Here is an 18,081-nt window from a genome sequence, read left to right as displayed (position 1 = left end):
AAAATTTGTCTTAAAGCTCAACATTCAGAAAACTAAGGTCATGACATGTGGTCCCATCACTTCATGGGAAATAGATGGGGAAACAGTGGAAACAGTGGCTGACTTTCTGTTTTGGGGCTCCAAGATCACTGCAGATGTTGATTGCAGCCATGAAATTAAAAGACGCTTGCTCCTTTGTGTCTTTGCTTTCCATGTCCCTGAAGGAAAATTATGACCAACCTAGACAGCATATTAAAAAGCAGAGACATTACTTTGTCAACAAAGGTCCGTCTAGTCAAGACTATGGTTTTCCAGTGGTCATGTATGGATGTGAGAGTTGGACTATAAAGAAAGTGAGCGCAGAAGAATTGATGCTTTTGAACTATGATGCTGGAGAAGATTCTTGAGAGTCCCTTGGACTGCAAGGAGATCCAACCAGTCCATCTTAAAGGAGATCAGTCCTGGGTGTTCATTGGAAGAACTGATGTTGAAGCTGAAATTTCAGTACTTTGGCCACCTCATGCGAAGAGCTGACTCATTTGAAAAGACCTTGATGTTGGGAAAAGATTGAAGGCAGGAGGAGAAGGGGATGACAGAGGATGAGATGGCTGGATGGTATCACTGACTCGATGGACGTGAGTCTGAGTGAACTCTAGGAATTGGTGATGGACAGGGAGGCCTGGCATGCTGTGGTTCATGGGGTCGCAAAGAGTCAGATATGACTGAGTGACTGAACTGAACTGAACTGAACATAGATGTATAGAAAGAAAAGTAGATACTGCATAAGTGTAAAGCTCCATGAGTTTTCACACTTTGAATATACTCTTATAATCTGCTCATTCAACTTCCTACTACACTTGATGACTAAGGACTCATGTTTTAGGAGCTAGTAGATGCTTGAATACCAGATCTGTCATGTAATCCTTTTAAGTCTGATCCTCTTAATCTAGTCACCCTCCCAACATGAACATAGATTTTTAACTATTCTGCTGACTTCTAACAGCATAGATCAATTTCACCTGTTTTTCTTCACAGTTTATAAGTGGAATAAGATGGTGAATTATTTTGTGTGTATATCCTCTTTGCAAAATGTTGATAAAATGCTCCTACTTTGTATGTTGTTGCTCCTCAGTTGCTAAGTCATGTCTGACTCTTTGAAACAACATGGACTGCAGCAGGCCAGGCCTTCCCATCCCTCACCATCTTCTGGAGTTTGCCCAAGTTCATGTCTATTGAATCAGTGATGCCATCCAACCATCTCATCCTCTCCCTGTCTCTTTTTCTTTTGCCTTCAACCTTTCCCAGCTACAGGGGCTTTTTCAAAGAGTCAGCTCTTTTCATCAGTTGTTAAAGTATTGGAGCTTCAGCATTAGTCTTTCCAATGAGTACTCAGGTTTCCCTTAAGATTGATTAGTTTGATCTCCTTACTGTCCAAGGGACTAATGTGTACTTTGATAGTTCTCACTGCACAGTTTTCTATCTGGTGTACATACCATATGTATTTGTGTATTCTGTTCTTGGGTTGTTCCCAGGTTTTGGTTAATACAAATATTAATAGTACTGTTATGGACAAAATGATGCAGGGCAAAAGCTAATAGAGTTTTGCCAAGAGAACACACTGGTCATAGCAAGCACCCTCTTCCAGCAACACAAGAGATGACTCTACACATGGACAGCACCAGATGGTCAACATCAAAATCAGATTGATTATATTCTTTGCAGGCATAAATGGAGAAGCTCTATACAGTCAGCAAAAACAAGACTGGGAGCTGACAGTGGTGCAGATCATGAGCTGCTGCTGCTGCTGCTGCTGCTAAGTCACTTCAGTTGTGTCCAACTCTGTGCAACCCCATAGACGCAGCCCACCAGGCTCCCCCGTCCCTGGGATTCTCCAGGCAAGAACACTGGAGTGGTTTGACATTTCCTTCTCCAATGCATGAAAGTGAAAAGTGAAAGTGAAGTCACTCAGTCGTGTCCGACTCTTTGTGAACCTGTGGACTGCAGCCAACCAGGCTCCTCCATCCATGGGATTTTCCAGGCAAGAATACTGGAGTGGGGTGCCATTGCCTTCTCCCAGATCTTGAGCTACTTATTGCAAAATTTAGATTTAAATTGAAAAAAGTAGGGAAAATGTCAGACCATTCGGGTATGACCTAAAAAAACCCCTTAGGATTATACAATGAAATCAACAAATAAATTCAAGGGATCCCTTGAATTCAAGACAATTCAAGGGATTGTCTATCTATTCAATCTGATAGACAGATTGCGTGAAGACTATGGAAGGAGGTTCCTGACATTGTACAAGAGGGAGTGATCAAGACCATCCTGAAGTAAAAGAAATGCAAAAAGGGGAAATGATTGAGGAGGCCTTACAAACAGCTAGGAAAAGAAGAGACATGAAAGGCAAAGGAGAAAAGGAATGATATACCCAATTGAATGCAGAGTTCCAAAGAATAGCAAGGAGAGATAAGAAAGCCTTCCCCAGCGATCAATGCAAAGAAATAGAGGAAAACAATAGAATGGGAAAGACTAGTGATCTCTTCAAGAAAATTAGAGATACCAAGGGAACATTTCATGCAAAGATGGGCACAATGAAGGACCGAAATGGTATGGAACTAAGAGAAGCAGAAGATACTCAGTAGAGGTGGCAAGAATACACAGAAGACCTTAATGATCCAGATAACCACAGTGGTGTGATCACTCACCTAGAGCCAGACATCCTGGAATAAGTCAAGTGGGCCTTAGGAAGTATCACTATGAACAAAGCTAGTGGAGGTAATGGAATTCCAGTAGGGCTATTTCAAATCCTAAAAGATGATGCTGTGAAAGTACTGCACTCAGTATGCCAGCAAATTTGGAAAACTCAGCAGTGGCCACAGGACTGGGAAATGTCAGTTTTCATTCCAATCCCAAAGAAAGGCAATGCCAAAGAACATTCAAACTACTGCACAGCTGCACTCATCTCTGCTGCTAAGTCACTTCAGTTATGTCCGACTCTGTGCAACCCCATAGAAGGCAGCCCACTAGGCTCCTCTGTCCCTGGGCTTCTCCAAGCAAGAATGCTGGAGTGGGTTGCCATTTCCTTCTCCAATGCATGAAAATGAAAAGTGAAGGTGAAGTCGTTCAGTCGTGCCTGACTCTTTGCAACCCCATGAATCGCCGCACACCAGGCCTCCCTATCCATCACCAACTCCCGGAGTTCACTCAAACTCACATCCATCGAGTCAGTGATGCCATCCAGCCATCTCATCCTCTGTCATCCCCCTTTCCTCCTGCCCCCAATCCCTCCCAGCATCAGAGTCTTATTGCAGCTTTAAAATATGTTTAAGATTCTAGTGGGACTCTTTCATCCCCTTTCTTTTCAAAACTTTCCCAGACACTGTTTTCAAGTTTATTTCCACATAAACCTTAGAATCAGCTTAAGTATTCCCATATACACAAGTGGTATTTTAAACTGGACTATATAAAACTTACTGATTAAAGATTCCGATAACTTTTGACAGCTGATGCTCTCTATTCAAAATAAGATAATGACTTTATGTTCTGAAATATGCTTGGAAGTTTAAATTGTATTTTGAATTACCTGTTTTTTCCTCTCCACAGACAGATTTCTTTATTTCAGACCTATCCCTGATGTAACCCAACTCTGGTTTTATTCCCATTTCTATACAACCTTGTCAATCTGTCTGGCCTCAAAATTCCCATCGTAGGCCTGTCCTCTCTATTATGTGAATTCTGATTCTGATCTCACATGCTAGCAAAGTAATGCTAAAAATTCTCCAAGCCAGGCTTCAATAGTACATGAACCAAGAACTTCCAAATGTTCAATCTGGATTTTAAAAAGGCAGAGGAAACATAGATCAAATTGCCAACCTCCACTGGATCATTGAAAAAGTAAGAGAGTTCCAGAAAAATATCTACTTTTGCTTTATTGACTACCCCAAAGCCTTTGACTGTGTGGATCACAACAAACTAAGGAAAATTCTTTAAGAGATGGGAATACCAGACCACCTGACCTTCCTCCTAAGAAATCTGTATGCAGGTCAGGAAGAAACAGTCAGAACTGGACATGAAACAATAGAAAGTTTCCAAATTGGGAAAGGAATACATCAAGGCTATATATTGTCACCATGCTTATTTAACTTATATGCAGGGTACATCATGAGAAATGCTGGACTGGATGAAGCACAAGCTGGAATCAAGATTGCCAGGAGAAATATCAGTAATCTCAGATATGCAGGTGACACCACCCTTATGGCAGAAATCAAAGAGAAACTGAAGAGCCTCTTGATGAAAGTGAAAGAGGAGAGTGAAAAGCTGGCATAAAACTCGACATTCAAAAAAACTGACATCATGGCATCAGTCCCTCACCTCATGGCATATAAATGGTTAAACAATGGAAACAGTGATAGACTTTGTTTTCTGAGCTCCAAAATCACTGCAGATGGTGACTGCAGCCATGAAATTAAAAGATGCTTGCTCCTTGGAAGAAAAGCTATGACCAACCTAGACAGCATATTAAAAAGCAGAGACATTACTTTGCTGACAAATGTCTATCTAGTTTTTCCAGTATTCATGTATGGATATGAGAGTTGGTCCATAAAAAAACTGAGTTCCAAAGAATTGGTGCTTTTCAACTGTGGTGTTGAAGAAGACTCTTGAGAGTCCCTTGGACTGCAAGGACATCCAACCAGTCCATCCTAAAGAAATAAACCTGAGTATTCATTGGGAGGACTGATGCTGAAGCTGAAACTCCAATACTTTGGCCACCTGCTGTGAAGAACTGGCTCATTGGAAATGACCCTGATGCTGGGAAAGATTGAGGGCAGGAGGAGAAGCAGACAACAGAGGATGGAATGGTTGGGTGGCATCACTGACTTAATGGACATGAGTTTAACAAAGCTTCCAGAGCTGATGATCAATAGGGAGGCCTGGCATGCTGCAGCCCACGGGGTTGCAAAGAGTCGGACATGACTGTACGACTGAACTGAACTGCTGAACATGTTAATGTCTTTTAGTGAACTCTGTGCAAATTTCTGATGAGATATTCCTAAGATTGGAGTTCCTCAGTCATAGGGTATGCATGACTTCCCTTTTAATAGATTTTGGCAAAAAGATTTGCAAAGTGGCTGGAGCAATTTATACCTCCCTCTCCCCAATAGCAGGTTAAGGGAGACACAGCTGTTCCTTACCTTACCAAGAGTTGGTTTTATATGACTTTCATTTTGCTATTCTGGTGGGTGAATATTGGTATCATCTTTTTTATCATTGCTGGCAGTTCCATTAGTTCTAATTGAATAATTTTGTGTATGTTTATGGGCCATTTGACCACCATATACTAATCATTAATTGTAATACCTAATGTCCTAGTAGCTCAGTTGGTAAAGAATCTGCCTGTAATGCAGGAGACCCCAGTTTGATTCTTGTGTCAGGAAGATCCCCTGGATAAGGGAAAGGCTACCCACTCCAGTATTCTGGCCTGGAGAATTCCTTGGGCTGTATAGTCGATGGGGTCACAGAGAATTGGACATGGCTGAGTGACTTTCACTTGCACTCTTCACTTTTCATAATGAATATGGGCTTACCTGCTGGCAGTGGTAAAGAATCCACTTCCAGTGCAGAATAATGCAGGAGAGGCAGGGTTAATCCCTGGATTGGGAGGTCCCCTGGAGGAGGAAATGAATGGCAACCGACTCCAGTATCCTTGCCTGGAAAATTCCATGGACAGAGGAGCCTGGTGGGCTGCAGTCCTTAGCTACCATAAGGACATGACTGAAGCAACTTAGCACACATGCACACACATACAGGTTATAAGGGGCAGATTGGGATTCAAACCAGGTCTGCCTCGACTGGTGTCTTAACTCTTGGTGCAGTAGATGGTGGAGAATTCCTCACTTTTCTCAGTGAGTTTCCTACATAGTGGAAGAGGCGGGCATGTAAACACCTAATATTAAACACAAATTACAAGTAAATAAATACTAAATAGCAATGAATAGTCTATTGATACATTAAGAGAAGAACAAGTATTTCTGAAAGGAAGGAATAAAAGAAGAGAGGTTGTGATATTTGAGGCAGGTCTGGAAGTATTTCAGTAGAATGGGAGAAGTGGAGATGTCTTCCACACTCAGGGACCAGGGTGATCATACATAAAATGAGAAAGTTGTTGGATGGGATATATTGATTGACACAGGAAGAAATGAGATTGGGATAGATGTTGAGAGTCAGACTATGGAACTCCAAAATCATGGCAGAAATGTGTTTAGGCAACAGAGTTGCTGAAGAAAACAGTAGTGTTGTATAGAAACAGCAGTGTTTCTATACATAATAATGAACTATAATGAAAGAGATTTTTTCTTAAAGTTATATTTACAAATGTCTGAACACCTTGGTCCCTAATGACTTTTGTATATTGGTTTTGATTCCTGCAAATTTACTGAATTTATTAAATCTAAGATTTTTGGTAGAGTCCTTAGATTTTTCTAAATATAATATCATGCCATATGGAGATAGTGACATTTTTCCTTCTTTTTTTTTTTTTTTAATTTAGACAACTTTCACTCTTTTCCTTACCCAGCTGCCCTGTCTAGGACTCCCAACACTATGTCAAATAAAAATGGTGAGAGGGAGCATATTCTTGTTTTAGCCTTAACCTCATAATCTATTGAGCATAATGTTAGTTGTTGGCTTGTCATAAGTGTACTTTGTTATATTGAGATATGTTCCCTGTATACCCACTTTATAGGCAGTTTTTGTCATAAATGGGTGTTGAAGTTTCTCAATGCTTTTCCAGCATCTATTGAGAAAAATTGCATAATTTTTATCTTTCATTTTCTTAATGTGGTATAACACATTTATTTTACAGATGTTGGACTATCCTAGCATCACTGGAATAAATCTCAGTTGATCATGGTATATAATCCTTGTAATGTATTATTAAATTTGGTTTGCCAATATTTTGTTGAGGATTTCTGCATCTGTGTTCATCATGGACACTGACTTTTTTTTTTTTTTTTTTTCTTGTGGTGTCCTTATCTGGTTTTGGTATTAGGGTAATACTGACTGGTAAATGAATTTGGAGGTATTTCCTCCTCTTCTACTGTTTGGGAGAACTTGAGAAGGAATTGATATGGATTCTTCTATAAATGTTTGGTAGAATTCATCAGTGAAATCATCTGGTTCTGTACTTTTATTTGTTGAGAGTTTTTTTTTTTAATTATTGATCACTTTCTTTATTAAAAATTAGTCTGTTCAGATTTTAAAATTTTTTTGTGATTCACTCTTGGAAGACTGAATTAAGCGTATTTCTAGGAAGTTATCTATTGCTTCTAAGTTGTCCAATTTGTTAGTGTGCAATTGCCCTTGGTACTCTCTTATACTTTTTATTAATATTTCTGTGATGTCAGTTGCAATGTCTCCTCTTTCATTCTGATTTTGTTGTTGCTGTTGTCCAGTCACTAAATCATGTCTGACTCTTGCAACCCCATGGACTGCAGCATGCCAGGTTTCTCTGTCCTTCCCTATCTCCCTGAGTTTGCTCAAACTCATGTCTGTTGTGTCAGTGATGCCATCCAACCATCTCATCCTCTGTCGTCCTCTTGCCCTCAGTCTTTCCAAGCATCAGGATCTTTTCCAGTGAGTCAGCTCTTCACATCATGTGGCTAAATTATTGGAGCTTCAGCTTCGGTATCAGTCCTTCTGATGAATATTCAGGATTAATTTTCTTTAGGATGGACTGTTTAGATCTCCTTGCACTCCAAGGGAGTATCAAGAGTCTTCAACAGAACCACAGTTTGAAAGTATCAATTCTTTGGCACTCAGCCCTCTTTATGGTCCAACTCTCACATCCATACATGACTACTGGAAAAACCACAGCTTTGACTATACAGACCTTTGTCAGCAAAGTACTATCCCGGCATTTTAATACACTGTCTAGACTTGTCATAGATATTCTTCCTAGAAGCAAGAATCTTTTAATTTTGTGGCTGCAGTCACCGTCCGCAGTGATCTTGGAGCCCAACAAAATGAAATTTGACACTGTTTCCACATTTCCCCCATTTATTTGCCATGAAGTGATAGGACTGGATGCCATGATCTTCGTTTTTTGAATGCTGAGTTTTAGGCCAGCTTTTTCACTCTCCTCAAAAACTTTCATCAAGAGGCTTTTTAATTTCTCTTCATTTTCTGCCATTAAAGTGTTATCATATACATATCTGAGGTTAATGCTATTTCTCACAACAATCTTATTTCCAGCTTGTGAGTCATCCAGCCTGGTATTTTGCATGATGTACTCTGCACATAAGTTTATTAAGCAAGGTGACAATATACAGCCTTGATGTACTCCTTTTTTTAATTTTATAAGTTCTCTATTTTTTGGTAAGTCTAGCTAAAAATGTTGTTTCTTTACCTTTCCAAAATAAAAAATCAGCTCTTTGTTTCACTGATCTTTCTATTTTCTTTTTTGTCTGTCATTTATTCCTATTAACGTATTGATCCTTATTTCCTTTCTTCAGCTAAATTTGTGTTTCATTTATTTTTCTTTTTCTAGTTCCTTGCTGTATAAAGTTAGATTGCTTAAAATTTTTCCTGTTTCTTGAGAGCTTGTTTAGAGATTCTAGCAGGGGAATGAAGCGATTCATATACTCTTGATCAAAGAATGGCCCTCCTCTAACAAGGGAAGGATGTCCTCTTTGGCACAGTAACTCAGCTTCAGGAGCAGTGAGTGAGGAAGGGGATACCCACTATCCAGCCGGATCAGTGAAATAAACCCTGGCAACTAACAGGGTGACAGATGCCGCAGCCAGATAACCTTCATGTCTGAGATTTCTGCTGTTTCTTGCAGTAAGTATTTATAAAAACTTCCCTTTTAGAACTACTTTTGCTGCAGCACGTAAGTTTTGGTCTGATATATTTCCATTTTCACAGGACTCTTTGATTTCTCTGATTTCTCCTCTGACCCATTGATTTTTCAATGGCACAAAGTTAAGTCTCCAAATACTTGTGAATTTTTCAGTTTTCTTTGTGTAATTTATTTCTAGTTTTATACTACTGTATTTGGGAAAGATGGTTGATATATAATTTCAGTACTCTTAAATTTACTAAGAGTTGTTTCATGGCCTAATATATGTTTTTTTCTGGAGAATGTTTCATGTGTGGTTGAGAAAAATATGAATTCTGTTGCTTTGGGGGGTACGTTAAGTGCATTTTTTGAGGTAAAGCCTCTATTTACTCAGTTACTTTAAAGTGAAAAGTAAAAAAGTAAAAAAAAAAAAATGATCTACCTAATAGGGTGCTTGCTTTTTGATTTTTGTATTTAAATAAGAATATATAAAACACCAATCATAGTGATATTGTATTTGTTGAAATGGACCTGAAACAATGTGACATGGCTTTAAGCTCTCTGAATGAAGGTGAAATGCCAGTGTTAGCAGATTCTAGAATAAGCTACCCTCCAGGGCAATTCAAAATCAGATGCATTTTAAAAGTTTCAGTTATTGTAATCTTCCACTCTGATTGCTTCCTTTTTATACAATCATCCCTCAGTATCCAGGATCCATGGAGGATTGGTTCTAGGACCTACCATGGACACCAAAATCTGCAGATGCTCCAGTTCCACAGTCAGTCCTCAGTATCTGTGGTTCTGCATCTGCTTATTCAGCCAACCACCATCATGTAGTTCTGTAGGATTTATTGGAAAAGAAATCTGCAAATCTGTGTGAATCCACAGTTCAAACTGGTGATGCTCAAGGGTCAATGGTATTTTCTAGTTTTTTTGTGGAATTGTTCATCCATTTTTCTCCTGAGATTAGTGAGTGTCTTTATAATGCTTACCTTGAACTCTTCATTGGGTAGATTGCCTATCTCCAGTTTGTTTAGTTCTTTTTCTGAGTTTTTGTCTTATTCCTTTACTTGAAACATGGTCCTTTCTCTTTTTAATTTATCTAATTTTCTGTTTATTTCTCTATTGGGTAAGTCTGTTACATTCTAATCTTGGAGAAGTGGGCTTATGTAGGAAACATCCTATAGGACCCAGCAGTACACTTCCCTCTGGCCACCAGAGCTAGATGCTCTAAGAATGTCCACTACTTGGGTTACATAAGGTCCTTCCCTTGTTGTAGGGTAACTACTGCAAGGGTGCTGGTAGCTGGGGCTGGCCACTGGCCTGGCTCACTATGCAGCCCACTGGAAAGCATGGCTCCTACACAGTGGAGCCAGCTCCTGCCACTAATAGGCTAGAGGGAGGATTCAGAAGAACAAATTGGGAATTTGGATGACAGAGTAGTAAAAATCAACCAAGTTTAACACAAAAATAAAAGTTAAATTAAAAAATGAAGACAGTTCAGCATACCTTTGGGACAATACTAAATGTACTAAGAAGGAAAAGATAGAGAAAAAGGGCAGAAAACGTATTCCAATTAACAGTAACTTAAAACTTTCCTAACCTGGTAGATGGAAACAAACATCCAGGTCCAGGAAGCATAGAGAGTCCCAAGTAAGATGAATCCAAAAAATTCCACACCAATAGCCATTATATTCAAAATAGCAAGAATTAAAGTTAAAGAGAAAAATCTTAAAAGCAGCAAGGGAAAAGTAACTAGTTACATGGAAGAGAATTTCTGTAAGACAATCAGCTCACTTTTCAGTAGAAACTCTGGAAGCCAGAAGGGAGCAGCATGAAATATTCCATTTGTCAAAAGTATTATATCAATATTTGTTAAAGCTATCATTCAGATTTGAAAGAATCATAGTTTTTCAGACAAGCAAATATAGAAAGAGTTCATCACTTACCTAGCCTTATAAGAAATGTTAAAGCAACTTCTCTAGGCAGAAAAGAAAAGGCTATAACTAGAAATTGGAAAATTACTCCAGGAAAAATCACACTGGTGAAGATAAACATATAATGAAGATAGCAGATCACCCACTTATAAAGCTAGTAGAAAGGTTAAAAGACAAAAGTAGTAAAATGACCTTAATATACAGTAAGTAGTTAAAAGACACAAAATTAAAACAGGCTAAATATAAAGTTAAAAACAAAATGCGGAGTTAAAGTGTAGGGCTGTTAGAATGAGTTCAGCTTAAGAGATCATTAACTTAAAATATGTATACATGCTATTACATTACATGTAGTTCACCAGGCTCCTCTGTCCATTAGATTTCCCAGGCAAGAATATTGAATATAAACCTCACAGCAATCACAATCCAAAACCTGTATTAGATACACAAAAATAGAGAGGAATCCAAGCATAACAGTAAATATAGCCATCAAATCACAAGAGAATAGTAACAGCAAAGAACTACAGAAGCATCCAGGAAACAATTAACAAAATGTCAATAAGTACACATTCAAAATTTCCAAAACTTAGAGGAAACCAAGATGTCCTTCAATAGGTGAATGGTTAAACTGCACTTCATTCAGATAGTAGAGTATTATTCAACACTGAGAATAAATGATTTGTCAAGCCATGAAAAGACATGAGGAAACCTTTAATGCATAATACTAAGTGAGAGAATCCAGTCTGAAATGGTTATCTACTATATGATTCCAAATGGATAACACTTTGGATATGAAAAAAAAAAAAAACTATAGAGATAATAAAAGGACAGTATAGATATTTTTAGGGCAGTGAAGTGTTACACTATAATGGTATATACGTGTCATTATATATATTTGTTGAAACCCCTGGGATTTACAGGACCAAGAGTGAACCCTGATAAAAACTAAGGACTTTGGGTGATAATGAAATGTCAACATAGATTCATGAGTTGTGACAAATATATCTTCCTGGTGGAGGATGTTAATAAAGGAGGAGGCTATTAATGTGCAGAGGCAGGAAGTATGTGGGGGAATCGCTATATTTTCTGCTGAATTTTACCATGAACTTAAAAGTCTTCTTTAAAAATAAGATATATTAAAACAATACACAACAAAACAAAAATCAGATGCTTGTTTCTGAGACTCACCTTGTATTTTTGATGTGAGGTTGGTAAACAGCTGAGTGTTCACATCCAAAAGTTTATTTGCTTAGGTCGATGGGCACTGCTTTAGTACTGCCACATGGCAGGGAGTCAGCCATATCTCCTCAGGCCAAAATTTTCCAGGAAAATATAAGGCTCTCCAAAAACACAAAACTTCTATAGATATAAAGTGCAAGATGAACTTCAAGCCTTCACAGACATTTTCATAATGTAATTTTCCAGAAGAATAACTGGTGCTCCAACTAGGGATACATGGGAAGGTGACATTTTTTTCTTCCCCTCACTGATTTACATGTCATAAGCTTTAAATAACCACCTCCTTTCTGAAACTTAGTCTGCAAATAATGTGAGGGCTTCTGGGTGCCAGAGAATGAGCGAAGTAAAGATATTTTGCATGAGTTTCCAGGAATGTTTCTGCATTTCCTGAACCTAAGTATTTGCATTCAAGGTATAAAAGACTTGATGTTATGGCTGCAGACAAAAAGCTGGCTGAGCCATCATGAGAAAAAAAAGCCTTCTGGAAGATGTAGTTAAGCAAGGATGGAAAAGTAGCAATTAAATGTGCAGTATCGCCTTCCTGGCCTTGAGGGCTAGCCAATGTTCTCAGGACTCTTTGGGAACAATTTTGATCAAAAAGCATAATTACTCTTATAGATCACTTTAGAGCTTACAAAGTATGGTCACATAAATTATCCCATTATTATTCAATATAGTTGGTGTTTTAGAGATTAGCATGTGTTTTTTCACAGCCTCACTTGATCTTTACATCAGTGCCATGGAGCAAGGGCCCAGGGATCTTTATTTGACAAGGAAGGAAACTGAGTCTCAATAAATATTAGTGACATATTTAAGGTTTGCTTTTTTGTTGGCAAGAGAAGCAGAATCAAAAACTAGTTCTAGATTTCTGGGCTTGTAATCATTTATATGGAAAGCAGTTTTTAAAAAGAAGCAGAGAAAGGGTGGCTGACCTCAAATCTATGACCATATAAAAACTGCTCTGAAAAATACTTCCTTCTGGCAGTCAAGCAGGAGCTGAGCTCCAGCAGGAAATGTAGGAGGAGAACAGACTCCTCTCTTTCCCTCTGTGCGTATGCTTCCTGTGCTCCCAAATGCCACCTGGAATGATTTCTGTTCATGAGGAGAATTCTGAAAAGTCTTAAGTACAAATTTTATAGGAGAAAACCCAAATGCCTGAAGCGAAAATATCGTTATACTACTCCAATTGCTCAGATTAAATCAATATGTCTCTTAGCTTTCAAGGGCGAGAGAGAAACATCCACTTGGAAAAACTGAGACTGCTTGGAAAAGTACAGGAAAAGCCAAAAATAAATGAACAGTAGCTATTATTGAATCCAGAAGTTATAACTTTGGGGAGGGCAGGACATGGAGGAGTGGAGCACGGTTGGAAATTGCTATAGGAAATCAAATTGCTGCCCCCTCAGTTGGCACTGCATTTTTGCCCTGGCTATATTTTACCTCGCTTGAGGGCTTCAGTGACCTCATGCCCCTCGTATGACCTTCCAACCAACAAGCAGTAGTGAAATACTATCTGTTTCTATTGAAAAGGAACCAGTCATAGCAAGGCTGCAGGGCTGAGCGTGGCCACCAGCAGAAAGAAGTTTTGCTCCATTTTTGTGCACATGAAGGGGATGAGGGAATGCGCCATCCCACCTGCGACATGATTATCCCTCACTCCTGGGAGCACAAGCCTCCAGGTCCAGTCTCTTCTACTCTTTGAAAAGGAGAGCTTCCATCCCAATGAGAAATGGGACTATCAAAAGCCAGGTTTAAACTTTTCATGCCCATACTTTAACTAGTTGTTCCTTTTTTTCTCATTGAGGAAACATCTAATTCTTTGGCACCAACACTATACAGTGTTTTGGGATTATCTACCAACCACGAAGGGCAGGAGAGTCTCATAAGCAAACCGGTGCTACAGAGACCTGGATGTTTACTTTGCAGGAAAGAGAGTGAAACCTTCAGGCTTCCCTGCAAGGCAATTGATTAAAATAAGGCTGCTGGCAGAAGGAGGCAGGGATACAGAACTTCCTGAACCACATCTCTGCAGTTTGTAGCTGTACACTCTAGAGATAATGAACTTGATATGCCTTAGGGGTTCCTAGTTGACACGGTGGTAAAGAATCTGCTAAAGTAAGAGATGCAGGAGATGTGGGTTTGATCCCTGGGTCAGGAAGATCCTCTGGAGAAGGAAATGGCAACCCACTCCAGTATTCTTGCTTGGAGAATCCCGTGGACAGAGGAGCCTGGTGGGCTACAGTCCATGAGGCAGCAAACAGTTGGAAATGACTGAGCATACAAGCAAAATAGTGATTCCTGAAGGCATCATGCAAAAATTTTAGTGAAATTTTTGCTAAATTATCTGAAAAAATAAATTACATGATCTATAATTTTTAAGGAAGAAAAATATAAATAATGTATTTAAAACTCACCCAAGTTTTCAATTGGCACACATTTAATTTTGAATTCACTGTGAACTAACAGAAACAGAGTGGAGTTTTTCTCTTGCCCCTGTGTGCCATTATTGTAGGGAAGGAGACAGCTGAACATGGACAAACGTGGTAGAAGACTATAATATGTGCTGTGATTTAAACAATCTCCTGACAGTATAGGAAAGAAGATGAACTTTGTATGGTGACATCTGTGACTCATTGGTAGGAAGGTACAATTTAGTCTGAATCCTGAATTTATTAGGTCATTTCAGAACTTGACCAAGATTGAAGGAACTGAAAGAAGAAACCAGGCCCATGTGAGGAATTGCAAATAGCTGCACATGAGGGTGGAGGGAGGGAGAGAAGGTTGAAATATAGGTTGTGGTTATATAATGGGGGGCTTTATATGTAGGCTAAGTAATTGGTCATTTATTCCAAGTACTAGGAAGTGACTGTTTTACAGCAGGGGGATGGCAATAACTCTAGCAATCATGTATAGTATTGATCAGAGAGGGTGACCATTCCATTACATAGCCAGAAAGTTGAGAGGGTCAGCACTACGTTAGCAGTGCAAAAGGAAAGGTCTATGAGAGAGATATTTTGGATATGATTCAGATTTTTATAAGTACTTGCAATCCTTCACAGACCACACAGATAGGTATATCTATTTTAAAACTTTTACAGGATTTGATACACAAAACAAATTGTGTTAGGAATGAAACTTTATCCAAAGGAAGAGAAAAACTAGAGTAACTTACTACTAAAATATATAAAAAAAAATTTTTTTAACTGCCCCAAACTCTGTGTGGTTAGGAATAACAGGATGTGTATACAGTGGAAAAAGTCTTGAATTAATTACACATTATGATTCTTTGGGCAAGTTTCTCAATCTCTGAGTCTCAGGATTCACAAATATGAGTCTTGGGCAAAGTAATTTGAGGTGTTGCAATTCAATATATCCTTTGTATATATGAAATTGTGTTTTAATTAAAAAGAATATTCTAAATTATTTTCCTAAAGGTACAGAATTAAAACACGTTTGGTAAGACAATTGCCCCTAATGATGACAGTTTGACGATATGCGTGTCTAACATTTAAGTTACCCCTTTGTCTATAACTCAAACATGCAAGTTTACACATATCTAAGGGGACTGTGAAACGGATCTAGGAGTTTTTATATTTCAAATTTTACTGCTCAGTTTTATGGTAAGATATATTTTATGAAAAGCATTGCCCTTTGGATCAATACTATGTTTACAACGTTAATCTAATAAATAATGAAAATAACCATTAAACAAGGCAGCCATATTAAGTAATTTATAAATAACCATTTTAAAGCTGTAGCTGAGTAATTGATTATGACATAAACCACTTTTGGCCTTTAAAAAAATACTCTGTCCCCTAAAAAAGACAGCAGTTCTCATAAAACATGAAATATGTTTGTTTGTCACATATTTATTATACAAAAAGTTTGCAGAAATTTTAGGATATAAACGATTAGATCATCAGGGCATTATTGACTTTCTCTGATATATGACCTATTTGGGGCTAATGTAGTATCAGACCTTTTAGAAGAATCCAATTTAATAAAAATAAAATAGGTGACTAGAAAATTTCTGCCTTTTTAGACATTTTCTGATTCTTACATCTAGAATAATCATAAGAACTTAAACATGTAGAAGAGGTTCCAATTTGCAGTAAAAGCCCAACCATTAAATTTATTTTTTAAATAAAATTACTATATTAAATATCATAGTCAAATTAAAAATGCAGCTAGCCATCCCATCAGGTATAATGAATTGTGAAACAGAAAAATAAGTATATATATATATTTAAAATTTTTATAAATTATGTTATTTTTCCCTACCCCTCTGGTTTCTCTAAGGATGTTGTTTACTACTACACTGGTTTCAAAATTAAAATAACCTATTCTATATAATTTTTTATATAGCCGTTCAGTCTCCAGGATGCAAATAGGTGCAGCTATTTTATTGTACATACAATACTAAATATCTGGAAGCATGAGTTACTAACTTAATATTTCTTTTTTCATCCAGGTGCCTGAGATATAGTAATCCCAGTTTAAAACTGACTGCATTTAAAATTCATTAATATCTGCCTTACTGATTGAGTACAATCATTCAGTTTCTAGAGACAGGTGATGGTAGTAATATAACTCAATTCCAGGTTATTAAATCTTCGCTGATACACTTTCTGATCTGTGACTTTTACCTCTTCTATTTGGCTCTTAGAGCCACCATTGCCGTGGGCCCAGAGATGGAGTGTCAATTAAGGCAAGAAAACAAAGGTGGCAAATTCTCCTCTTTAATCTCAAGTTATCTGGGTCAGCAAGTTCAGTTCAGTTCAGTTCATTTCAGTCGCTCAGTCGTGTCCGACTCTTTGCGACCCCATGAATCTCACCACGCCAGGCCTCCCTGTCCATCACCAACTCGCGGAGTTCACTCAGACTCACGTACATCGAGTCAGTGATGCCATCCAGCCATCTCATCCTCTGTCGTCCCCTTCTCCTCCTGCCCCCAATCCCTCCCAGCACCAGAGTCTTTTCCAATGAGTCAGCTCTTCGCCTGAGGTGGCCAAAGTACTGGAGTTTCAGCTTTAGCATCATTCCTTCCAAAGAAATCCCAGGGTTGATCTCCTTGCAGTCCAAGGGACTCTCAAGAGTCTTCTCCAACACGACAGTTCAAAAGCATCAATTCTTTGGCACTCAGCCTTCTTCACAGTCCAACTCTCACATCCATACATGACTACTGGAAAAACCATAGCCTTGACTAGATGGACCTTAGTCGGCAAAGTAATGTCTCTGCTTCTGAATATACTATCTAGGTTGGGCATAACCTTTCTTCCAAGGAGTAAGCGTCTTTTAATTTCATGGCTGCAATCATCATCTGCAGTGATTTTGGAGCCCCAAAAAATAAATTCTGGCACTGTTTCCACTGTTTCCCCATCTATTTCCCATGAAGTGATGGGCCAGATGCCATGATCTTCGTTTTCTGAATGTTGAGCTTTAAGCCAACTTTTTCACTCTCCTCTTTCACTTTCATCAAGAGGCTTTTAGCTCCTCTTCACTTTCTGCCATAAGGGTGGTGTCATCTGCATTTCTGGGTTATTGATATTTCTCCCAGCAATCTTGATTCCAGCTTGTGTTTCTTTCAGTCCAGCATTTCTCATGATGTACTCTGCATAGAAGTTAAATAAGCAGGGTGACAATATACAGCCTTGACGTACTCCTTTTTCTATTTGGAACCAGTCTGTTGTTCCATGTCCAGTTCTAACTGCTGCTTCCTGGCCTGCATACAGATTTCTCAAGAGGCAGGTTAGGTGGTCTGGTATTCCCATCTCAGAATTTTCCACAGTTTATTGTGATCCACACAGTCAAAGGCTTTGGCATAGTGAATAAAGCAGAAATAAATATTTTTCTGGAACTCTCTTGCCTTTTCCATGATCCAGCAGATGTTGGCAATTTGATCTCTGGTTCCTCTGCCTTTTCTAAAACCAGCTTGCACATAAGGAAGTTCATGGTTCACGTATTGCTGAAGCCTGGCTTGGAGAATTTTGAGCATTACTTTACTAACGTGTGGGATGAGTGCAATTGTGCGGTAGTTTGAGCATTCTTTGGCATTGCTTTTCTTTGGGATTGGAATGAAAACTGACCTTTTCC

Source organism: Ovis aries, chromosome 1 (assembly GCF_016772045.2).
Source record: "Ovis aries strain OAR_USU_Benz2616 breed Rambouillet chromosome 1, ARS-UI_Ramb_v3.0, whole genome shotgun sequence".
NCBI classification, from domain to species: domain Eukaryota; kingdom Metazoa; phylum Chordata; class Mammalia; order Artiodactyla; family Bovidae; genus Ovis; species Ovis aries.
The sequence above is the reverse complement of the archived record's forward strand: the minus strand, read 5'-3'. Positions refer to the sequence as shown.